Source organism: Photinus pyralis, unplaced genomic scaffold, assembly GCF_008802855.1.
Source record: "Photinus pyralis isolate 1611_PpyrPB1 unplaced genomic scaffold, Ppyr1.3 Ppyr1.4_LG3a, whole genome shotgun sequence".
NCBI lineage: Eukaryota > Metazoa > Arthropoda > Insecta > Coleoptera > Lampyridae > Photinus > Photinus pyralis.
The window spans coordinates 17,653,391-17,670,882 of NW_022170509.1; the positions used below are offsets into that span (position 1 = coordinate 17,653,391).

At 34.6% G+C, this 17,492-nt stretch overlaps 1 protein-coding gene across 1 annotated transcript in view; it reads right to left on the minus strand.

Annotated features, from left to right (window-relative positions):
- Nucleotides 1-16,471, minus strand: part of LOC116165829 (small conductance calcium-activated potassium channel protein-like) — a 126,928-nt gene extending 110,457 nt beyond the window's left edge. The window contains exon 1 of the mRNA XM_031480516.1: nt 16,114-16,471. The gene's annotated coding sequence lies outside the window, so the exon portion shown is untranslated. The remainder of the gene's footprint in view (nt 1-16,113) is intronic.
- Between the last annotated feature and the right edge of the window lie 1,021 nt (nt 16,472-17,492).

Genomic DNA, 17,492 nt, shown 5'->3' on the forward strand with positions numbered 1-17,492 from the left:
GAAAACAATTCGGAGTGGACTAGTCTTTGTGCAAGAAAAAGGTGTACTTGTGTCGCGTTGAAACAGAAATATGCTATAACTGGAAACAAATTCAGAGATTCTTTTTTTCAAATGAACACCCAACTTAGAGAGGTTAAATGTTTCGAAGTAAGCACAAGCGCATGAACTGATCATTCATCTTCAGACTAAAATTGTTGCATCTGGGTCTTAAGCTAAAAATAAACTTGTAGTGCAAAATTTGATAAACATCACGTTTACCGTATTTCTGAGTGAATTTCCTCCTAAGGGGGCACTTGAGAACCGCTGTTTTAATTCAAACTGTTACCAGAGTGTCAGTATTTCCATTATAAAAGTATAAATTATAAGGTGTACAACAATCTGACTCGATTACGAAAAACATGCGAGCACATTTCGGAAAAGTTGTACAGGTTACTCAAAGAGGCCCTTTCAGCTAAAATGCCAGATTTTAATTGATCCGCACTTCGATAAGTGTCAAAATAAATTGCCATGTAAGCGAAGCAGATTACTCATTACCAAGACAATAAGTATGTCTTCCATAATATGCGGAAACTGCGAATTGCGATAGTTTAAAATTCACTTTGAGTTTTCTAACGCCATCAAGGATTTGGTGTAATATTTGTTTTGCTATGTTAACGCTAACATCATGATTTCGCAATGTGGCCTCCAAGAGCACTAAGTTCGCAAGCTAGTGCCAAAAACTAAACCTTAGTTTGGATTTTGGAAGTTTTATGCAGAGCTGGACAGTATTCGATTTTGTAAATACTTTTTAGTATTCAAATCCTTTAAATTAAAGTATTCAAATACTTTGTAATTAAATACTTTATAGAAGCAGTATTTGTTTTTGTAACTCAAATACTTTCACAAATATTTAGTATTCGAATACTTCGCAAAGTATTTGGATACTTCGTAAAGTATTCGAATACTTCGCATAGTATTTGAATACTTAACCTTCCTTTTTTACCAAAAATCGACTGCACCAAAATTTCTCGGGAAAACACTTTTTCTTATTAATTTTGGTGCGTAGAATCCAAAACAATTCGTACTTTTTCGATCGGACTTCTCAATCAAAAGTTATAGACTAGAAACCAATTTCGAAAGAAAATTCAAAGGGCTGTAACTTTTGAACTAGTAGCCCAATCTTGGAACTGTTTGAAATTATGGATTCTACAGGCCACATTCTATAAGAAAATTTTTTTTCCGGGTCGATCTGGGACAATTTTTTTTCGGGGCTCAAAAAAAGGCAGTGTATAACCTTCCTTTTTTACCAAAAATCGACTGCACCAAAATTTCTCGGGAAAACACTTTTTCTTATTAATTTTGGTGCGTAGAATCCAAAACAATTCGTACTTTTTCGATTAGACCTCTCAATAAAAAGTTATGGACTAAAACCAATTTCGAAAGAAAATTCAAAGGGCTGTAACTTTTGAACTAGTAGCCCAATCTTGGAACTGTTTGAAATTATTATAATTATTATAATAATATAATAATAATATATGCTTTTACTCCCCTTAAATTTGTATATAACAATAGAAATATAAAAAAGCTGACCCCATACAAAGTATAACTTGATTTTTTAAGTAGTATTAAGGCTTTTATCTAGTATACTATTTTAAATTTTTAATGTATTTGAGTGACAAGTATTTGAATAAGTATTCGAATACTTTTTATAGTATTCGAATACCTTTGATAGTATTAGAATACTTTTGAAAGTATTCGAATACATTCTAAAGTATTTGAATACTTATTTTTTTAAGTATTTGAATACTTTTCAATGTATCTGTATCTAGTATTCGCTTGTGCTGGACGTAAAAGTATTTAGTATTCAAATACCTTTGATTTGTGCGAAATATTTACTATTTAGTATTCAAATACTTTTTGAAAGTATTCTGCCCAGCTTTGGAATTCTCTTTTGATCTAGTGCAATTTAGGAGCCAGTTGTTGTTTTTCTACGCTGAACCATTACAGCTACAGATACAGTTATAATTGAAGAATAGTACATTGGGCCCTAATCGAACCTGCAAATTTAGCATAGTCAATCCAAGAACAGTGCAGCTATAATAACATACGTAAGACCAAAGGCTAGAGGATAGTCTTTGGTAAGACATTATAAAGGAGTGAGTGCCGATAGAGACGACTTCATGCTAATAAGAACATTAAGACAAAAACTGATACCACGTATAAAACCACCGCCAAATTGCTCAAAATGGGAATTTTTAGCACAATATAACAAAGAAAATTACACATAATATAACATGATAATGAAAAGAGAGACACAAATTTCGATTGGGAGATAAATAAAAAAACATCTGAGTAGCTGCTGAAACGCAGATGGGAGTAAATGGTGGAATGAGGAATGTAGTGTAATAGTAAAAGAAAAACTTCAAAATGTTTACCTTCAGCAACTATTCAAGAAATCGTCGTCAATTTTCATGTCTCCGTTTAATAGATTCCAATCGTCTTGTAGCGGGAATTTACTAGCAAAGATTGTTATCACTGTCACATTGTGCGTAGATCTAATTCGGCACACACAAACTCGATTATATACGTTCATCAGGAGGGAACTGGATTCGTAACTTTATACCGGAACGAGCAAGAACAAGGAAGTTTCTGGGTTTATAGAAAATCAATATCTATTTATCGAGGAAGATAAAGTCGCATCATTTTAAAAGTTACTCTGTTTGAATAAACACAAAGGAAATAAATGCGACGAGGACTTCCGACTAAAACATAACACTGGGATAATAAGAAACAACTACTTCCATTAAAATCGAAGCGGGTCAAAGCCCTGAAATAACATGGAGAATGAACACGCTATATGAAGTATTACTCGCATTATCCTACCCCCAGTTCGCAAACAAAATCGTCATAGAAGTTATTTGACTATTAATAGTAGAGTCCACATTAGTAAAAGAAGGTTCTTTCGTCTATATAGGTACTGACATTTATCACAATAAAACAATTTTCCTTTTACTTTAAAAGACACTTTGACAGAAACCACGTATTACAAATTAATGAATGAATGGTATTGATTAATTGATTTTAATTTTAGGTGAAATAAATTTGACTACACAACACACAAGAGTAAGCAATTCCTATTTGCTTTTGCAAAGGTGGTACGTCAAATAATTTGTATTTGTGCTCTGAATGGAAAGACGATGGACACTCTCTTTTATATTAGAAACTTGGCCGCCTCGTTGGATCCCCAAATACGACGAATCAGTTCAGGAATTGCGTAAAAAGTACGAACCACTTAGGATCTTATTATATTGTAAGCCCGTTTTAGTCTGTAGAAATGTAAAATACATTGTGGGGTGGCCAAGTTCACCTGAATTCAGCGCCCACTAATTGAAATTATCCATTTCAAATACAACTTTATTAAAAGGAGATACTTAAATAGCAAATGTAATTTTTGAGGGACAGAGCAAATAAATATTCGGACGTACTCCTTTCTATGTACTCATTGCAAATTAATTATTATCTACGAATTAAGAACGACTTGGTAAGTTTGTACTCGAAAGCGATTTCAATTTAATAATCGCTTCAATTACGCTCTAAAAAACTTTAGGACATGGTTACAGACTAAGGCGCCTACGAACTGAAATAAAATTCCTAAACAGATTATGAGGTGTTATTGATGAGGAAAGTAAGTGTAACGAGAGATGGAGATTTTTATCTTCAGGAGTAGGGCGAGGCCTATTTTGGCTCATTTGAGAAATTCGTACATGCACCCATAATAAAGTACCTACTACAACCGTATAGGCTTGATTTAAGTACCAGTTCTTCGCTTAGTTAGTAGCAAGCAATAAGAAACGAAAATTTGTTTTAAAAACTCATGTAGACTAACGAAAAGTCGATCGTGCAGCCTTATATCTTTTCCAATTTGATCAACTCGGCACACTATGCCTGCTCGTCTTGCAGGCATCAACGAATATTAGCTAGACACCTTGTTTCCAATCTTACCTTTTCAGTTGAAACCTTTTTAGGGTTAATTGGGCCACTTAGATCATGTGCTATTTGGTGTGGATTGGTCCAGAAGTCAATATCAGACAGACAAATATTGGCATGTGTGGAGATTATATTTATCATTATTTCAATTATTTTCAAGTCTTAGAAATGTACCCCTTCACAAAATATGTAATAAATATAATTGGCAAACGAGTGTAATAAGTAAAAAATGTCCTAATAGTTTGCACAGTGTTCAAACATTTACACCAAACTTCGTAGTCACACTATTCCCAGGTTTTGGAAACCCTAGAATTTTCCATGCTTATAGTCTTAAAATATCAAAACTCGACATCGAGGATCTTGTTATTGGACGGAGTTCTAAATATATTGCATTCAAAAAACAAGTCATTAAGCTTCATTAATATCCAGCCTTTAAAATAACTGTCTCTTTCGGACATTCTTCGAATTTAAAACTTAAAACTCACCTTGGGTTCTTGTACGGAAACATTCACTTCGAGCTTGTGGAAACCGGGTACATTAGTTATAAACAGTGCTAAAATTTAAATAACACAATGAAGATCCATATTCTTATAATTGGGATGTTTCGGCCATATAATTTGAATGGCCATTATCAAAGCAATAGGTATATGAATTTATATGAAAGCGACGTTTATATTTAAATTAAATTTAATTAAATTAATGTTGACTTAGTCACCGCTTTTGTTTAATAAAATAGTTGGTAAATAAATTGCTAGCAAGTTTTATTAAGGTTTTACAACACATTGAAGTACACGCGTAAAAAAAATGAAGAATAAAACAAAGAAAGAAGCCACATGTTCAGCATGATCCTGTAAATGATTCAATGACAACCTATCCCATTCGCATTATAAGTATACTAACTGGAGTTTGTTGTACTCGACTTAGCAATCCAAATTCGATTTAATTTACAATTTTCATTTTCTGATAAGGAGTAAAATGTTATTTATCGCCTGTAAGAGTCGTCCCTGATGGTGGTACTATTTTCAATTTAAATATTTTTCACGCGCTTTTCTTCCTTCGTGTTATGCCGGGGAAGGATAAAAGCAGTTCTTGTTTCAAAGCAGGTGTAGTATCTGTTTATTACATTTGAGGTTAGCGCCTATGTCATTCCGGTACATTATTGTTAAATTTGTCACGGTACAGATGCAATAAATAAATAAATACACGAGCAGCGTCAACTATGCTTTATTTCAGCTATTAGGTAATCGTACTTTTATATACTCCCCATATTCATAATTAATTGTGCTTCTCAAATAGCGCCCTTACAACCAGTATTTTTCTGTGTACGTTTTGAACTGTGGTTTTTCTTTATTCGAAAGTAAGTGGCTGCATCTATTCATCTCATCGAATACTTATTATTGCCATTTACCTACCTATACTATATCCTCAATCTTATCCGCATTTACAGACTTGTAAAACTGACTTTATTCGTATGGTATATGTTATAGTGAAAGTGAAAATATGTTCGACAATTTTTCCAAAACATAAACACCGCAGTTTAAAAATTTCTCTTGGTTTTTGTTACCCTCGTGTTTGTCGGCCCCTGTGTTCGTCCGTTCGTCCGGACCACCTCTTCAGAGAAATTATCCTAAAGCATTGAATAGCTTATTCAATGCCTAAAGCTTAAACATAAACAGCTGGGAAACAATTACTTTTTCATTTAAAAAATGATAACGCTTAGCTCAAATTAAGGGATGCAAAAATTGCAAGAATGCACATCTGGCAAATCTGTTATTCTCTTGAGTTGAAATAAATATCTGTATTAATTCGACGTCGAATTTATTTAGTATATTTATATTTCTTAATTTTCGAATAAGTGCGCCTATACCCACCTTTAAAAAATTATGAGCTAACAACAATTCCCGAGTAGGTATGTCATGCATATTCTACGGCCGTTATCTTATTAATCTATCACCCCTTTGACCACGAAATGTTCACATGTGCAAACATGGGCCATTAACGTCCTTAACACACCTTACTCTTAATTTGTATGCAAACCTACCCCTAATCGACTTATATACTACCACTTTCCGCTACGCTTTGATAGTGCATTCAGTTACGAGTTGATATGAATTATATTGATCAGAAACCGATTTGGTGCGCTAAGAATAATTGCCGAATGACACGTGAAGGTGAATTAAATTACAATCAATTTTTTAATTAGCAATTATGTGTGTGTACGCTCGTGTGTGCGTGTATAGACCATATTTGGGCAAGTTTAGGTTACAACCCCTTTCGGTCTCTATTGTAAAAATATACAGATAAGGTAATAGATGTATGTAATTCTGCAAAAGTATCAAATGCAAATACAGAGTGCAGGAATTCCTTTTGCACAGTGCGTTATCCGTCAGGAATCAAAGTAGACCCAAACGAACATTTCTCTAGGCATTGTAACATTTTTAGTTATTAATTGGCTCTCGTTTAACAAAACCATCAAGAAACAAATGCTATTGTGTTGAAAAAAATACAACGTAAATTTTGCATTTAAGTATAACAGTCATAACAGCATTCATTTCTTGATGTATCTGTCCCCTGGAAATGAAAAATGTTGCGAAAGCTGTACAAATTTTCACTTTGTCCGTTTCTTACAAAATATTGTGTGCATGCATGGAGAAAGACTTGACGATTTCGCGCAAGTTTAGTACGCCTCTCCATGACGTTGTAATCAGAAATTAGGATAATTACTACTTTAGTGTGTATTTATGCCGTGCAAAATGACGGACGTCCGTATCGGCATACCCATAGATTCTGCGGCGAGCTAGGAAAACAACGATACCATATCGTACTGCTGGAAGTACTAGCGCAGGTCCTCTTGGACGGACCACCTATTAGCGCTTGGATATCCTCCTAGCAGGAATAAATCCACATACAAAAAAAGTACTACCAGAGCAGGACAAGTCGCTGTACACTTTATCATTAAATATAGGGATGGAGTTGCAAACTGGTCCTATTTTCCTGAGCAAACTTTATTCGTGACGAGAAAAAAGGGGCTTTTCATTAAAAAGACTCACTTTTCACAATTGACAACCTTGAACGTGATTTTATGATCACATATTTGCTTACATGGTAAAGTTTACGTTACAGCCTCGGTTACAGCTCGATCCTAGACCCTCTTCCTGTTGTACCCGAAATTAGATTTCGTTTACAGTTTTAGCCTGAAAGCTAACTTCGAGCTTTGCCTCGAAATTAAAAGAATAAGTTCTGTATGTCAGCTCTACGACTGTATAGAATAGCAAATTGGCAGCTTTTCATAGCATATTTACAATATCTCGCACTTTTAATATGAAACAAAATGAAATCAGATTATCAAAAGTAAATTTTATTTTCCAGAAAACCTTTATGGCCCATTTATGAAATAAACTCAAGCTGTTTGTTTATATCTTACTTACAGCACGTTTTGATGCTTTTATACGTCCCTGTAGTAAAACGCTGGCTAATACTCTTAAAAACAAGCTTTCGCGTACAAGATGGAACATGATAGAAAGGATGTTACAACAAAATTGGAGAAATATCGTACCATTAAGCTTATCGTAACATCAAATTTTGTGCTGGTGTCAAGGTTCCTCACCTTATAATTCACGTTGTGTGTCAAAAAGACAACGAAGCAATACGCAAACTAACAATGTTCAATGCAAATCTATTTAAAAAGTGAGCTTATGCTACACAGCAATGCTTCTAAAACGTTACACCATTATGATTGTTAATTCAATCAGGTAGTGTTTTGTAAAGGGTTTAATAATTAAGGGCAGAGTTGGAATCGACACATCGAAGGAACCGTCCCAATAATCGATTTAGTAGGCGAGGAAGAGCCAAAGCTCTTGACACTAAAAAAACCACCTGAGCATGAAAATTAAATACCTCACTCCAACTAAAATAACTCGTCACGGGTCCAATTTAACAAAAGAAGAACAAGACGTAATATAAATGCTTTCTGTCTCATTATGTCGCACAGCTGCAGGGGAACTGCCATAAAAATGAACGAAGATGGGAATGGGCTTTTTCTTGAATTGCTCGAACATTCCCTCGAAATGCACTTAATTGAAAGAGGACACCCTGTCGGGGATTAAAACTTCAAATATTAGTATCTCACGAACGTACAAAATAATTCAATGCGAAATGAAAAGCTGATGGCATCGACCAGTACAGTCGTATATCTACTGTAAATTAAAATAATTAATGCATTACAAATTAAAACGCAAAGTCGTTTCGGAAGCATTAGCAAAGCTGCGGGCACCTAACAAAAACTGTATAGATTTTTATCATGTCATGTTGGATAATGTGTAGGGCAACCTACTAAATTCGCTAAAGAAGTTCGATTCTCACTTTTTCCATGCATCAGTAAATGTAGGGAGCTCATATTTCTTAATGCTTCAGTAAATAACGGAAAAAAGGATAAAATTCGAAACTCTTTTGAAATATAGGACAACATTTGTAGTTTTAGTTTACTTATTTTTATTATAACTGACTTTTAACTTTTAAACAGAATGTAAAGCGAGGCACTTTATGGATTAGGAACTGTTTGGTGCGACTTTTAAGTAGATATCTCAAACTTTTTGTGCATTATTCCAAGGAAGAGACGTTTGCTTTTTTGCAATCTGAATGCTTTAGACAGGAATGGGATTTCATTGAATAGTTTTAATAAATCCGAGAAACTCTGTTAACATATAGAATCAGACTTTTCCATACTTTTTACAAAGCTGCGGTAACTACTACCTTTATTTAGTAACTTTTCTATATGTATTACTTTAATTCGTATTACTACGTCTAGAAATTTTACAAATTAAGTTAAACTGTCCATGTGAAGCTCGCTTTAAGCCTTTTTGATGTTATGAGGTGAATACAATTTAGATTTTCTCTACATACGAACGTCAAATTAATTTATGTCGGAGTTTGTGGAAAAATTCGCTCGTCTTTATTTTCATTTTACATACAAATTAAAACACTTTCTAGTGTTGCGCACCTAGCAAGTATTTCCCACTTCAGTATTATAAAAACAACAGAAACTAGAGTTCGAAAGCAGTGCTGTGCAGTAACTCGAAACCGATATTATTTTGCTTGGCCATTCAATGTTTGGCCGTAAATCTGTACTGCCATGAAAACAATTAACATCATAATTCTCGGCATAGCGTATTGTAATGTATGAAATGGAATATGTCGATGACTTGAATAGAAACGTTTTTTGTCTTTCCGTCCACGATAATACTAAGTTCCTAGTCAGTTGATCGACTTCGATCTTTTTCTTATCTTTTACCCACCATTACTTATGGTCATTTTATTATATTCCATATTGCTAGCAAACTGACTGAACTATTACTCGTATCATTCCTGTGAGGACAGGAAGTCATGCAGCACGCACCCACAGAATAGCACAAGTTATAACAATGAAATATAGGGGAACAGAAAAACCCGCCCTAAAATAATTATAAAGGTGACCAAGTCTGGGCACCAACGAACGCCCAATAAAACCATAAAAGAATCTTTTTCTCAGAGAGTTGCCTAAAATGCTAGTTACGGGGGAGGAGTTGGGGTCAAAAATAAACCGGGCCATATCTTTAATAAAGAATAATAAAAACAAACAAAGCGAAAGCTATTTTATCAGTTTTTTTACTTGCGACAATTTCTTAATCGCTGGATTTTGACCATGTAAATTTTTGGGCACTACCGTCACGACTCTAGAGAAAAATTTCTTGGTTCAAAACTCGCCACTATTACTTAACGAAACGGAGAATAAAATATGTACGTCCAAGGACGACACCAACCGATGGTCCAGGGAAGGGCAAGCAGATACGTGGAGGATAAAAAAATTATTAACTGTGGGTACTAGGTACAGTCCAGAGCACATAAAGTTTTACTCTTGCAGTGCGAGTTTTACCTCTACAACTACAACGATTGTAGAAAGTCCAACGTGTAAAACTCCACCAATCCTGGACTGTCCAATAAATACAAATTCAAAAAAAAATTAAATTATGTTATTACATTTATTATAAAAATAGATTAAAAGGATTTTGATTTACAGATAGAGGTACATTTTACGAAATAATTTTTGAAGATCGCAAGCTTTTAATAGTAAAGAGGCCGAGTGAACTCCTTTTTTAATTAACTTAATTAACACATAATCTTCGAGCGTTTTTTGTAAACTTCTCAATCACTTTATCGTGACAATCTTGTAAGTTTGCAATGATAAGTTTTTTGTGGACAGTCATCATGGTCAGACCGTTAAGGCGAGTTGCTCCCATAGTGCTTCTTAACCACATTTTAAGTCTTCTGAGACACTTTGTGTACGGTCTTCTTGTCTCGTTGAAAGAAGGTGTATGCCTCTTTTAGGGCATTAACTATAGACACGAGAACAGTAGGTAACGGCTGTGGAGAAATGTTGTCTTCTCACTCCCCTTCGCTTCTACAGTATATAGCAGGTGTAGCGCGGACGTAATATTGGAAACGAAATCAGTTTTATGGCAGTTTCGACGTGCAGGAATTATCGGCCAAGAGAGTCAAATGACATTGGACATTTTTGCTACATTTTTTTGTTCTTTAGAGAGGGGCAGCTGCCCTTCCCTGGTGACACCTTTGGGTATGTCGCTAACTTTTTACATGAAGATGTGATAATCACAACCAGCCGGTTGAACGGAGAAGCGGGCACCCTAACGCACTTTCATTTTTGAAAATGTGCTAAGCATTCCTCAAATGTGGAAAACTTTTCGTTCATCATTCTGAATCCCGTTTTCGAGTTGAAATTTGTATGGGAGTTTTCTACTGCTGTAATATGGATTGGTCTTCAGGTTCAAATATTCTTAGATACCTCGTTAATCAAGGACCAACTTTCATTGGAATTGCCCCAATTTGGAGTTGGGCATTTTTACAACATCTGAAAGAATACACTAATTAAAATTAAGGTAATGTCATTAGTTCAAGTTTTACAGGTACGGCCTAGGAATGCTAAAGCAGAAATAACAAAAAATGCAAATTTTTGGTCTATTGGAAACGTAGCTCACAAAAAAAAGCGGGAGCCTCTACACAATTTTTTAGAGACAATTCATTATATTTATAAGCAAGGAACAGATGATCCTGTGCAATTTGAAAACATATTCCACACTGTCGCCCCTCTCTCACCTACTCTTAGGTAACAAAACTTAGCCCCCAAGAAGGCCCGCCCCAGAAATATGGAATAGTATTTTATCCCCGAGTAGTAGGGATCTCTAAATCGTTGTAATAAAAAAATAAACCGAATAAAATTTAAACCGAAAAATTCTCTTACTAAAACGATATGCTCATACTAAAACTTGTTCCAGGTGCAAATTATTTAAAGGAACATTTGCTTCGCCCCCGAAACAGTTTTAATCAGAAAAATGCCCTAGAATATTGGAAAAGGATAATTCGATTTAAAATACTCGCTCAATAGGGTATACTCATAATAAAACGCATTCCCCATTAAGAAAATTTTTCCTTAAGGGGAATTCGACACCGATAAAGTTGGTCTTTGAAAAATAGTCCCCGCGAACATGCAGAGCGTGATGAGAACCATTGCCTCCTGGTGAGTTATCTCTCAGAGAAAATTAGTTTCCGAAGCCCCAAGAAAATTTGTTTAATTCGTTTCATAAATTCGCTTCGATAAATGTGCCCCGGGGGTAGTTGTAATCAGACCTTTACGGCCCCCATCATTTTATTGTTAATGTGTATAATAAAGACTATATAGTCAATTTTTGATTCAATGACTATATTATGGTGATTATTGTTATAAGTACTAATTCCGACTTAAAAGTGGATATGTATGTACATCAACTAAAATTTTCTCACTTTATAAAATGCTGAAATCACAAAAATGCAAGGGTTTGTTGCTAACTGCGGGTGTATTCGTATTCAGAAAAACTCGAATATGTGAAAAACATCTACAGTATAAGCCTAAAAAATGCCAATAGACTAGTGTTATGGCCGCGCTGTTTTAGGAAAATTCACTTAGAGTATTTACCTATTATAAAAAAAAGATCAAAATTGGGTTTTAACAAATCTCTTCTTTTCGTCACCCTACATATTACACAAAATCATTGTATTTCCGTTGTAAATCAAAGTACTTGTACTGCGTGATACACGTTTCAGGTTGCACTTCTTAATTAAATAAACTTCGCCTTAGCCTTGCCGAGAATGTTACCTACCACACTCGAGAGCAACGGAAATTCTGCCCTTTATACTGATACGAGATTGAGCACTTAAATTGTGAAGCAATTTAGTTCTGCCGGTGCCGGATGTTTAAGGTTTACAAGAACTGAAATCGTTGCCATGGTTACACTTTGTTTTAGCATTGGATTAATGCACCCCTTTCATTCATATTCCCAGAAATCGCTACATCTGCACTATTTATTAAAGTCGATCGATATTGAAATTAAACATTCTCATGACAGTTTCATTTCCAATCGCTAGTTACGTACATTAGTAGCGTATCAAGCTTTACAAGGGCTTCCGGCTATTAGAAGTTACTACAAAACTATTGAGCTTCGGTGTAATGGAATCTTAGAAAATGTCCATCAAAGCAACTTTTCACCTATTAGAACCAAATATGCCTAAGAAGATACAATCTTCACACCTTTGATATCGCAATTATTTGTTTTTTCGCATGATTATTTATACTTCCACTTACGAAGATATCTGTATCATTAGAAGAGTTACACCAGTACTACTTATTTATTAGAAAATATACATGCTCAAAGAAGTCCCTTACCAAATTACCTAATAGGGTATTTAAAAAACTCAACAACCTTTTAGATAAAAAGTATAGTAGCCCACATATCATACTTATACACTTGTTAAGTATATGCGTAGCCTCATCCCTCCACCATTTTCGACCTGTCTGTAAAAATTTATTTCCAGATTATGCCATAACTGCCTTGTAGATCTGTTAATCTTGAAGTCAGTAATCAGAATAAAGAGGATAAGATACATCCAATTTTTAGGAGTAGGATACATAATCCGCGTAATTAACTTGAGATTATACTTAAGTCACTAAATCCCTGAGCCTTATAGCCAACAATGGCGAAGGTATAAAGTGGTTGATTCAAAACCAATTAGACCATAACATTTGTGCAACAAATCCCAAATGAATTTTTGTCAGCTATTCATGTTAAAGTATTATATTATATAGTGAAATATGCAAGTTCCTTTCCAATTTCACGCATAAAAAATGATTGGAAATCGGAATTTATTAAAATGTAGCGAAATTTTTCCTCGTTCATGCCGTCTTTCAAATTATTAAATATACATCAGAACGCCAACTCTATACCTACTATTTCAAGGAAAAATAGAAGTAATGAAGATGTTAGCGCTCCTAGTTCAATGCATTGTACTATCGTCGGATTACTTTAATTCCTAAAGGAATCCCCGAGGGATTCCATTAGTTGTAAATGGGCAAATTGCATTTTATTCCCGTGCAATCCTCGCCTAGTAGTTGTGTATATAATTCGACTTATTGTTATGACCGTGTGTCCCCGGTATAGGTGAAAATACCCGGATGGCAGCAAACCGGAGAAAGGAAGGCGTTTGCAACATTTCATTTTATTAACTAAACCGACGCTTTAGTCTAGGTAGTGTTCCATGTTCAACAATGTTAATGTGGGAATAAAGGGAATAAGAAAAAAATGTAATGAAATAAAATCCTCCTGACATTGCATGAAATTACGCGTACCTTCATATTCTTACGTGGTAAAAAATTACCACTGTTGTTAAAAATCGTGAAAATTTAAATTATTTAGCAATTAACCAAACGTTATTAGGCAATATTAAAATTCATATGTATGTGCAAAATTAAATAATTGCCTAAGGGACGAGTTCAGTGATATTCATGACTGCTCTTTCACTGAATCCTATTCATTTTGTGAACAATGAATGATATGTGATGTGGGGTTGAATGAATGGATGCGATATGGCAACACAAGCTGAGGATATTAGCAAATATTCATATTTTTATAAGAGGCTCGCGAAGAATTTGGTGTGCTGCCAGTTAGTCTATTATCTCCTATTTCAAAGAAGCCAGAAGCCGTCTTCCGCATTACAGCCAATTATTCAAAGGTCCCACAGTTCCAAAAGCGAACGAAGTCTCATCTTGATGACCTGACTATATTTGTTAATCTTCTATTTAAGGTTGCCCTAATGATTTTTAATGAATACTCTGGAACACCGTCGTGTTGAAACCACATCCTTTGCGTAGTCAGTACAGTAAGGGTAAATCCTCTAAAAGAATCGGCCAACAAACGTATTATTCCGATATCTAAAAATAACTGCTAATAATTCACCAATTTCAATTGCCAATTGCCGCCGATGACTGCTAGCAACTTCTATTGACTGCTCATCATTGGTTGTTGATTTACAGATTTACAAAATTTAGAAATATAGCTTAGAATTTTGGCATAGGGAAACCTTACGAGGGCTGAAAATAATTTTGATTTCGATCTGAGAATTTGTGAATATGAATATAACGAACCTAAACTTACGTTTTGTTTGCAAAAATTGTAAATGTAGTTTTGGTCCATGAAGGCCGCCCGTTGTTTCTCATGCAAAATTAGTTAACAAGGGGCTTCTTTTTCTGAATACCAATAAAATCCAGATGGCCAAGGAGGTGTTAGCTAGCCGTACACACGACGAGACAGCTTTATTTAAGTTTTTTGAATATGTCCATTCCTATTTTAATTTTTTTTTAAATTCTTATCACAATAAGGCACACGTTGAACTCCTAAACTTTTTGTTGGAAAAGAAAAATGTTTTTAATCATTGATAGCCTATAGGACTCCCGTACTAATGGCAATGTTAGTAGATATGGTACAGTATAGGGAAACGGTTCAGGAAGTGCGTATAGCATATTTAAATACACTGAGATTAACGACTTCACATAAGTAGTGGAACAAAGAGCTAATTTCAATTAAAAAAACAAACACATTATTATGCTAAAATATGCAATACAATATTGTGAAACATGCGTGTGAACTACAAAATTATACTATAGCCTCTCAATTGCTGTCAAAAACGTTTTCCTCGTTTTTCTTTTCAGGCTAAATTCAAATTAAAGAAGAAAAGTCGTACACGCTTCCCCTGGTAATATGATGTACCAAAATACAATTCAATAATAATAAAGTACTTGCGTGATATGAGGCATACAACACTCCTTCGAAAGGAGGGTGACCTATGTTAGTCATAAGTAATTAACTGTGCCAAAAATTGTATTTTTCAATTAATTTTAAGTAGAAACCTCATCATTTTATGATAATTACATGCATTAGTTAACGGAGTTCCAATAAATTAGAATGATTTTCGTAAGAGACAACTAAAAAATCGTAACATATGAAATCACGTGCTTTTAGGCCGCTAGTTGGTTCTTATAACGTCACATTTTAGGAAGTTAGTATTAAAATAGACTGTAATTGACTTCTGAAAGGTTAGATATAGAAAATTGGTGCACGTGTTAACGGAAAATAAAGTTTTATTTTATCGATTTTCATAAGCAACGTTCTATACTTTTTTCAAGGATGTGCTAATCTTAGAACTATAGCAACATAAATAACCATTATATCTTTATAAATATAACACGTTTACTATAATACGTTATTGAGTTAGTTATGAACTTGTCAAACGCGTATAAAAAGCTATGTATTCTCACGGTATTATTACTATCTATTACTGCTAAAGCTGAGAGACTATGAAATTGATTTTCAATCAGCTTTCACAAAGTGCCCCATTGGATTTGGATACAGTTAAAGCACGTACACTTTGGATTTACTATAGGAATTATTTCAATTCTCAATCCATGAATGAATTTTTACTTTGGTAGGTGCATTAGACTCCTACCATTATATGTTTTAAGCTCAAGATCTACATAATCATTGAAAGAGAAGCTCGAAAATTGTAGAGGTAAAACATTTTGAATTACGAAGTAAATTTAAAGCACATGTTTCAGCTGATGGTCCCTTACCTACAAGAATGTGCTGTCTAAATATAATGCAGTGATATATCACGAAGCTAGATGAGTATAAATAATGCATAGAGTGGAATTGCATTTCCTTGGCGAGGTGTATTAGATGAATTATTTTAAGGAAAGACGTACACCATGGATAATCTTAACGAACTTACTTATTTATTACAAACTACGATCTACATCGTAATTGTGATGTCACGTACCTCTGCACATCACAAGAACACAGCACTTGTTTGATGCACTAGACCACAACATGAATACTGTTAGGAGGCACTGAAATTACCATGAACATCTACCTAGAAAGGCATCACCAAAAAAATGATATGTGATGGATTTTTCGACGTCTTCCCGCGCGTTTACCGCACAAGCCAACGTTCCGAATTATTACTCGAGTCATACTACACGTTGTTCAGCGTCGCGACGCCGGCTGCGCGTTACCGTAGTTCAAATCGCGCCTGTCTCGAAAGGGGTGAATAACTGCCCCACCCAAACCACAAACCCTTTTCAACTATCGATTCTATTTTTTAAATATTGACATGTTTTGTAGACTTGACGTAGCTAATAGGTCAATAGTTGTTTTTTGAGTAAAAAAATGTCATACCATCGCCACATTTCATTAATTAATCCAGATTCAATATGCATAAATTAATGAGGGTTTGCAGTCAAATTAAAGGCAATGCGAAGAACATCATTACATCAATAATACCTCCATTTCCCAATGGCTCTTTGAATGCATTTAAACTCTCTAATTAAGAAGCATGCCGACGCAACGCCAATGGCGACAAAAATGTCGTTTCCGTTTACAGAAGTTATTTATTTAAAAACGCTTTCTGCGACATAAAGTTTGAGAATAATTCAGTCTTATACCTAGTCGATGCGAATTACGTCTTAAAATATTCAACTACCTTAAATATTAATTCTTAAATCAATAACCGGAATTTACCAGTTTATTAAGGCCATTCTCGATTTTTAGGGGATCCAGCACTTCCCCAAACAATTGCCTACGTAAAATAGCATTATTGCATCAGAACTTCTTCGAAATAATTGTTTGGTTACTGTTTTAAAAAATTACTTAACGCGTCTGGGCCAAAGATTTACCAGGAATAAAGCTAGGAAGCACGAAGAAAAACTTCAAATTTCTTTGAAGCGCGATAATACGAATGTATAATTGTCGTAGCATCTATTTAAAAAAATCAAAGGAGAAACAAATTTCCTTTCTCCTCATATTTACGGATAAGGAAAACGACAAATTTATGTGAAAATAGATTATCCGAATTATATAGTTAGCTGTTTTAATATCACTCAGGCATCTCCACAGGCTAATCAATGAAAAATCGGAAAATTCCTGTGAAGAGAACTCGTCCGAATTTCTGATTATAGTGAAACCACCGTACAATCGTTTTAGCACAACCAACACAATCCATGGAACGCTCCAATGTAGCGATATACCTGAAATGACCCAAATAACGTACTCAACTGCACCAAGAATCGCGAATCCTACTTTCCCAAGCAAACAAAATGCGATAGTGAAAAA